The following is an 8329-nucleotide window of genomic DNA, read 5'->3' as shown; positions in this document are numbered from 1 at the left end:
AGCCTATACCATGTCATTGCATCTCCCTTCAAAGATAAAGGGAAGACATTCCTTTTAACAACATCATCGGGGATACCTGCAAGCTTAAATAATCCACAAACTCCATCCACAAAGATAAGGTGTAAGTCGGGATGCAAAGTTCCATCTCCTGCAAAAGGATTAGCTAGCAGTTTTTCTATCATACCCGAAGGAATCTTAAAGCGAATATTTTCATAAGGTTCAGTAGGTTGAGGAGAATCTGTTTGATCTTCTGGTTGGGGTGAAGATACCCCAAACAAGCCCCTCAAAGGATTAGTTTCCATACTGACAAGTAACAAAAAATTTCAGCACACTAAATAAATATTTACTTACCAAGTTCCACTCACCAAAAGAGCTACACTCCCCGGCAACGGCGCCAGAAAAGAGTCTTGATGACCCACAAGTGTAGGGGATCTATCGTAGTCCTTTCAATAAGTAAGAGTGTCGAACCCAACAAGGAGCAGAAGGAAATGATAAGCGGTTTTCAGTAAGGTTTTCTCTGCAAGCACTGAAATAGTAGGTGATAGATAGTTTTGTGATAAGATAAATAGTAATGAGTAACAAGTAAGCAAAGTAAATAAGGTACATCAAGGTGTCCCAATCCTTTATGTAGCAAAGGATAAGCCTGGAAAAATTCTAATAATAATAAAGGAGCTCCCGAGGACACATTGGGAATTATCGCCAAGCTAGTTTTCATCACGCTCATATGATTCTCGTTCGGTACTTTGATAATTTGATATGTGGGTGGACCGGCACTTGGGTACTGCCCTAACTTGGACAAGCATCCCACTTATGATTAACCCCTATTGCAAGCGTCCGCAACTACAAAAAGGACTATTAAGGTAAACCTAACCACAGCATTAAACATATGGGCCCATATGAACCCCTAACGAAGCAACGCATAAACTAGGGTTTAACCTTCTGTCACTCTAGCAACCCATCATCTACTTATTACTTCCCTATGCCCTCCTCTAGGCCCAAATAATGGTGAAGTGTCATGTAGTCGATGTTCACATAACACCACTAGAGGAGAGACAACATACATCTTATAAAAATATCGAACGAATACCAAATTCACATGACTACTAATAGCAAGACTTAACCCATGTCCTCAGAAGCTAAAGTAACTACTCACAAAGCATAATCATGTTCATAATTAGAGGTGTAATAATATGCATTAAGGATCTGAACATATGATCTTCCACCAAGTAAACGAATAAGTATCAATTACAAGGAGTAATCAACACTACTAGCAACCCACAGGTACCAATTTGTGGTTTTGAATACAAGAGATGAACTAGGATTTGAGAGGAGATGGTGCTGGTGAAGATGTTGATGGAGATTGACCCCCTCCTGATGAGAGGATCATTGGTGATGACGTTGGTGATGATTTCCCCCTCCCGGAGGGAAGCGTCCCCAGCAGAACAGCTACGCCAGAGCCCTAGATTAACACTACTAGAAAAGCTATTATTAACGATGACGGACAAAAACTCTTGGTCGTTGAAATGCAGTCCCATCCGAGTCAGCCCCGTGCGACGGAAATCAGCTACCCAAGCAGAACCATGGGTGCGCTCATTATTTTTCTCATCTCCTATTTGTACGTAATAGCTTTATAACAAACAGAATCTCTCACCTTTATCTCACCCCGTAAACAGAAGATTAAAAGAGTAAAAAAATTGTTGGCGGTTCCCGAGAACATTTGCACTAAAGTCTCTTAAAGCAAACCAAGTCATGCAGATCCTCAATCCTCGTACAACTAGGCCACCTGCTCACGACATCCACCTCCAAGAATATATGGCCATTCTCCCCATCTCTGGTCGTTGCCGCTGACAAGCCCATTAAAATCGTCCGGTTGTGCCTCCTTTTCATCTCCTCGCCATCTCTTGTTAATCCTCGGCGATCCAGAAGATCTAGGAGGAGCAGAAAGAAAACGAATCTGGTAGGATCCATCTCCTTGCACCTCCTTTTCCTCTCCTCCCCTACTTTTTTTTAATCTGGGCGCCTCCATTGATCCCATCTCCCTGCTCTTGTCATACGACTAACGACCCTGGCGCTACTGCGCTGCAGCCTGCACCTCGCCGACTACCGACCCCGGCGCATACATGTCGCAGTCTACTCCTCGCAGCCGTCCTTGAACCCAGCGTGCACACGCTGTGGCGTGCACATCGCCGGCCGGTCACCTCGTCCTCGGCGCGCTCGAGCTGCATCCTGTATAGTCCACACTACCAGTTTCCACCATGGACGCTATTCCACTACAGGTTCATTGTTAGTCCTCATTCCTCTGTTTTTTGGTTGCTGGGCCTTTAACAACTATTGTTGATTCGTACCCAGTTCATGATTATTAAACACGTAGGTGCAATTTTATTTGCTTTATTTTGGTTTACAAATTTACTATGCCATGTTGAATACCATCCATTCATGTGTAGCTCTTATATGATCTGGTTTGTTTATAATTTGCTATGCCTTACATTGAACAAAAATGCAGGGCCACGACCATGATATCTCGGTCTCACATGGCTCCAACGCCCAGTGTCTGTACATCACAGGAACCCTCCGATTCTATCTATCCTTTATTTGTTTGTTGATTCAACAAGTGTATTGGCGCCGCCTCTCGCAGCGCCGCTTCTTCTTCTACCTTGGTGCTGCCTCTCACAGCTCCCTCTCTCTTTCTCTGGTTGTTTCTCTCTATCTTCTTCTCACAAGAACACACACACCCACATATGAAACTCTACACACACACGCAACCAAGGAGAAGACCAGCTGGTGCTTTGCCAAGAGGCTCTCCTCGTCGGTGGAACAAGAGACTACATTGTCTATTTTCCCAGCCCTCACGGCCTCTTCCATTACTAAATCAGATGACTATTTATACAAAGTTTGGCACTCAGCCAAGACCCACACTCACGCCATACTCCACTAACTCCACTAAACTCTCCATGCACTAACCACTAGCTAACACAACGGCCACTAACTTGACTCGGCCAAATCACTTGGCTGGCCACTCACATGATCCTACATGCATGGAAACTAAACACTTTTGTGCTGACCGAATCACTCGATCCACTCCTCGGTAACTACCTACGACTCAACCAAGCTAGCTACATGCAGACGCAGCCACTAATTATGTTCTAACAAAATGACAAGATTAATATCTGACAATCACCACCTTAATCTTGTCACGAGAACTCGTCAACTTGCCAAATCCTCGAAGCAGATCATCTGCAACCTCTTGCCGAGACTTTGCAGCGCCAAGACCACACCACCTTGCCTCACGCTGCAGCTTCACCATGCTGCACCATCGATCTCCACTTGCATGTTCTTCAGCGGCATCACACCACTGGTCACGTACATCTTGCCGCCGTCGTCGCAGCAGCTCACCTTGGGGATGGCGTCACACCACCCAAAACACCACCGTCAGCTAGCTTCACATCTATCCTCATGATGGCCTCGCACGCCGTACATCGATCTTCTCAGCGGCATCTCATCATCGTCTTGTCGGCATCGCACCGTCGTCGTGGCAGCATCGCACTGCCATCTCCTCCTAGCGGCATCACACCGCAACCACCTGTTCGCGCGGCATCACACCGGCGAAGACCTCCTTGTCGTGGACGACGCCGTCGCAGCGCCGGACACCACCGTGCACCATCTTGTCGTGGTCGACGCCGTCGCAGCGCCGGACACCACCATGCACCATCTTGTCGTGGTCGACGCCGTCACAGCGCCCATCACCACATCGTCCTGCCGCACGCAGCAGCCACCTCTTGACGTGGACGGCGCCTTCGCAACGCCGATCACCACGCCATCATCACCTCGCGGCATCGCACCGAAACCGGCCATCAGCGGTACCGCACCGCTGCCAGCCATCACCTCGCACCGACGTCCTCCACCTCACATGGAGTCCACCGCGTCACCACCGTCGCAGCCGTTGCCTCCGCCCAGCACCACAGCGGCCACCATAGCCGCCGGCACCGTCGTCGCCGCCACGGATCAACAAGGCTCCGATGCCAATTATTGGCGCCGCCTCTCGCAGCGCCGCTTCTTCTTCTACCTTGGTGCTGCCTCTCACAGCTCCCTCTATCTTTCTCTGGTTGTTTCTCTCTATCTTCTTCTCACAAGAACACACACACCCACATATGAAACTCTACACACACACGCAACCAAGGAGAAGACCAGCTGGTGCTTTGCCAAGAGGCTCTCCTCCTCGGTGGAACAAGAGACTACATTGTCTATTTTCCCAGCCCTCACAGCCTCTTCCATTACTAAATCAGATGACTATTTATACAAAGTTTGGCACTCAGCCAAGACCCACACTCACGCCATACTCCACTAACTCCACTAAACTCTCCATGCACTAACCACTAGCTAACACAACGGCCACTAACTTGACTCGGCCAAATCACTTGGCTGGCCACTCACATGATCCTACATGCATGGAAACTAAACACTTTTGTGCTGACCGAATCACTCGATCCACTCCTCGGTAACTACCTACGACTCAACCAAGCTAGCTACATGCAGACGCAGCCACTAATTATGTTCTAACAAAATGACAAGATTAATATCTGACAAAGTGCACATGCCCAGTAGATGTGTAGGTTCAGGTAGCTTGGGTTTTCTACATAGCTTGGGTTCAGGTTGTGAACTTGTGATGTCGTGATCTACTTGCTAATTTGCTTGTGATGCCCTGATGTACTTGCTTAAATTTATTGATATTTATCTGCTGAATTGAAAATCCCCTATTTTTTAAGAAAAATATGCACATGTACTAGTTTTGATCTCGAATATACATGTACATGTACTATGGCAGCGAAATGGGTTAGCGGCGCTAAATGAATTAGACCGCCATTTTAAACTTTGCACACACCTCATATGGGAGAACAGGACAATGGGGAGGTTACGACTTAGCTAGAAAAGGTATTAGTCAAACTGAAAAAATTATTCAAGCTATCTCGTATTGAATGATATAAAGAGGTTGCTTGTTTTCATATCTGCAAATGATGTGCCAAGAAAGGTACAATGCGAATTTAGTGCAAATTGGGATGTAGATGATTCGAAAAGTGAGTTTCTAACTAGCATGTAGCACATCAAGAATTTGTTTCTACACTTCATTGTCTTCACTTTACTCAAACATATTGCACACATGATGATTGAAGTTGATGTCAGCAATGACGGTGACAAAGAAAATGATAAGGATGAAAGTGATGGCATGAAAATAATGTCAAATTTTTATTTATTTTTCCATCATCCACCCTACTTACAATTGGTTGTATATTTTTCAGACAATGCCAATAGCGTAGATGAATTAGCAGGCAGGAGTGATGGTCCACTATAATATATAGAAGCATTAGGAGGGATTGTAATCAGCAATAGAGACTGATTCTCATTCAAAGAAAGATGGTGTCCAGATTGATAAATATTATCTTTTCTAGTTGTCTCGTTTTCCAGAAAGATATGAGCAAGTACATTGGTCATATAAGGAGTGTTTTTCACTCAATTTTCTAAATGATATTTTAATTCCAGAATTGTATGTCGAAATTTTGGTACTTTGATTAATAAAAGAGGAGATGTGCTTTCAATTCAGATTCTTTTGTTTCTATATTAATGTGGATGTTAATATTCAAATATTGGATGTTGAACCAACTGACTGTTGAATTGAAAGTCATACTAAATATAAGTGGTTCTGAAGGATATCAAAGTGGTGAGGCCGAATCATGTTTTTTTCACCATGGGTACATTATTAACGATGACAAAGTGGTCGTTATTTCCTTGGGATTGACGACGACACACCATCCCGTCGTTACAAGAATAACGACCACATAATGTGGTTGTTAGATTTTTAACGATGGAGCCTACTACGACCAGAAGATTGTGGTCGTTAAAGACATTTAACGACCATAATCTGACTTTTAACGACCACATATACCATCGTTAAAAACAATTTTCCTAGTAGTGTGATTCTGCCAAGGTTCCGCCTCGTGGCGGCGGAGTTTCGTCCCGTAAGCTTGCTCATGATTTTTTTTCCAGGGTAAAAGTGATGATATAGAAAAGATGGGCGCCGGAGGCCCACCAGGGGGCTCAGGAGATAGGGGGCACGCCCTATAAGGGGGGGGGGCTGTCTCCTGGACAGGGTGTGGGCCCCCTGGCCTATTTCTTTCGCTCATAAATTCTTAATAAATCCAAAAAGTGGTTTCGTGGAGTTTCAGGACTTTTGGAGTTGTGCAGAATAGGTTTCCAATGTTTGCTCCTTTTCCAGCCAGAATTCCAGCTGCCGGCATTCCCCCTCTTCATGGTAAACCTTGTAAAATAAGAGAGAATAGCCATAAATATTGAGATATAAAGTGTAATGACAGCCTATAATGCAATAAATATTGATATAAAAGCATGATGCAAAATGGACGTATCAGCATGCTACGGGACTTGCTAACTTCAACACAAGCATTCTTTAAATTCATAATCACCCAACTAGCATGACTTTAATACCACTACCTCCATACCTCAAAACAATTATCAAGTATCAAATTGATCATAGCATCCAATTCACTACCTATGATAGTTTTTATTATACCCAACTTGGATGCACACCATTCTAGGACCAACTTTGTAACCATAGCAAATACCATGATTTTCTAAAAGACTCTCAAAATAATATAAGTGAAGCATGAGAGACTAGCAATTTCTTCAAAATTATGATACCATCGTGCTCTAAAAGATATAAGTGAAGCACTAGAGCAAAAACTATCAAGCTCAAAAGATATAAGTGAAGCACATAGAGTATTCTAGCAAATTCTAATCAAATAAGCTTCTCCCAAAAGGTGTGTACAGCAAGGATGATTGTGGTAAACTAAAAAGCAAAGAATAATATAATACACGACGCTCCAAGCAAAACACATATCATGTGGCGAATAAAAATATAGCTCCAAGTAAAGTTACCAATGAACGAAGACGAAAGAGGGGATGCCTTCCCGGGGCATCCCAAAGCTTAGGCTTTTGGCTATTCTTGAATATTTTGGGGTGCCTTGGGCATCCCCAAGCTTAGTCTCTTGCCACTCTTTATTCCATAGTCCATAATAGCTTTACCCAAAACTTGAAAACTTCACAACACAAAACTCAACAGGAAATCTTATAAGCTCCGTTAGTGAAAGAAAACAAAACCACCACATAAGGTACTGTAATGAACTCATTCTTTATTTATTTGGATGTTAAACCTACTGTATTTCAACTTCCTTATGGTTTATAAACTAATTTATTAGCCATAGATGCATTGAAATAAGCAAACAACACACGAAAAACAGAATCTGTCAAAAACAGAACAGTCTGTAGAAATCTGTAACTAACGCAAACTTCTGGAACTCTAAACATCCTACCAAAATAGGACGTACTGGAAAATTTGTTTATTTATCAGCAGCAAAAAGAATCAATGCAAAATCACGTTTCTGTGATTTATTGAATTCTTTCTCGTGAGCGCAAAGTTTCTGTTTTTCAGCAGAATCAAATCAACCATCATCATAGTTTATCCTATAGGTTCTACTTGGCACAAACAGTAAACAAAAGATAAAAACACATCTAAACAGAAAGTAGAAACAAAATTTAACACTAAACAGGAAAAAAACAAAGAACATAAAGAAAATTGGGTTGCCTCCCAACTAGCACTATCGTTTAACGCGCCTAGCTAGGCATAAAAGCAAGGATAGATCTCACGAGTGCCATGTTTGGCACTTGATTCATAAGTGGCACGCATGATAGATTCATAAGGTAATTTAACTTTCTTTCTTGGAAAGTGCTCCATGTTGGGGAACATAGCAGAAATTCAAAATTTTCTACGCATCACCAAGATCAATCTATGGAGATTCTAGCAACAAGATAGAGAGGGAGTGCATCTTCATACCCTTGAAGATCGCTAAGCGGAAGTGTTACAAGAACGCGGTTGATGGAGTCATACTCGCGGCGATTCAAATCGTGGAAGATCCAATCTAGCACCGAACGGATGGCGCCTCCGCGTTCAACACATGTACAGCCTGGTGACGTCTCCTCCTTATTGATCCAGCAAGGTAAGAGGAGAAGTTGAGGGAGAGCTCCGGCAGCACGAAGGCATGGTGGTGGAGCTTGTGGTATTTCTGCAGGGCTTCGCCAAGATCTATGGAGGAGGAGGAGGTGTTGGGGAGGGAGAGGTTGCGCCAGGGACAAGAGTGTTGGAAATATGCCCTAGAGGCAATAATAAATGATTATTATTATATTTCCTTGTTCATGATAATTGTCTGTTATTCATGCTATAATTGTGTTATCCGGAAATCGTAATACATGTATGAATACATAG

General features: G+C 43.4%; 1 long non-coding RNA gene across 2 annotated transcripts; it reads left to right on the top strand.

Moving 5' to 3' along the window:
• Positions 1-1795: 1795 nt before the first annotated feature.
• LOC123085792 (uncharacterized) lies at positions 1796-5525 on the top strand. Of its 2 annotated transcripts, none has more exons than XR_006439917.1 (3): positions 1796-1957; positions 2086-2283; positions 5295-5525. It is a non-coding gene; the product is annotated as an uncharacterized lncRNA (long non-coding RNA). The 2 variants fall into 2 exon arrangements; XR_006439912.1 differs by having other exon boundaries at positions 2086-2276; positions 5295-5517.
• The last annotated feature ends 2804 nt before the right edge of the window (positions 5526-8329 follow it).

Source organism: Triticum aestivum, chromosome 1B, assembly GCF_018294505.1.
Source record: "Triticum aestivum cultivar Chinese Spring chromosome 1B, IWGSC CS RefSeq v2.1, whole genome shotgun sequence".
Taxonomy (NCBI): Eukaryota; Viridiplantae; Streptophyta; class Magnoliopsida; order Poales; family Poaceae; genus Triticum; species Triticum aestivum.
This window is presented reverse-complemented; position numbering and strand designations above follow the sequence as displayed.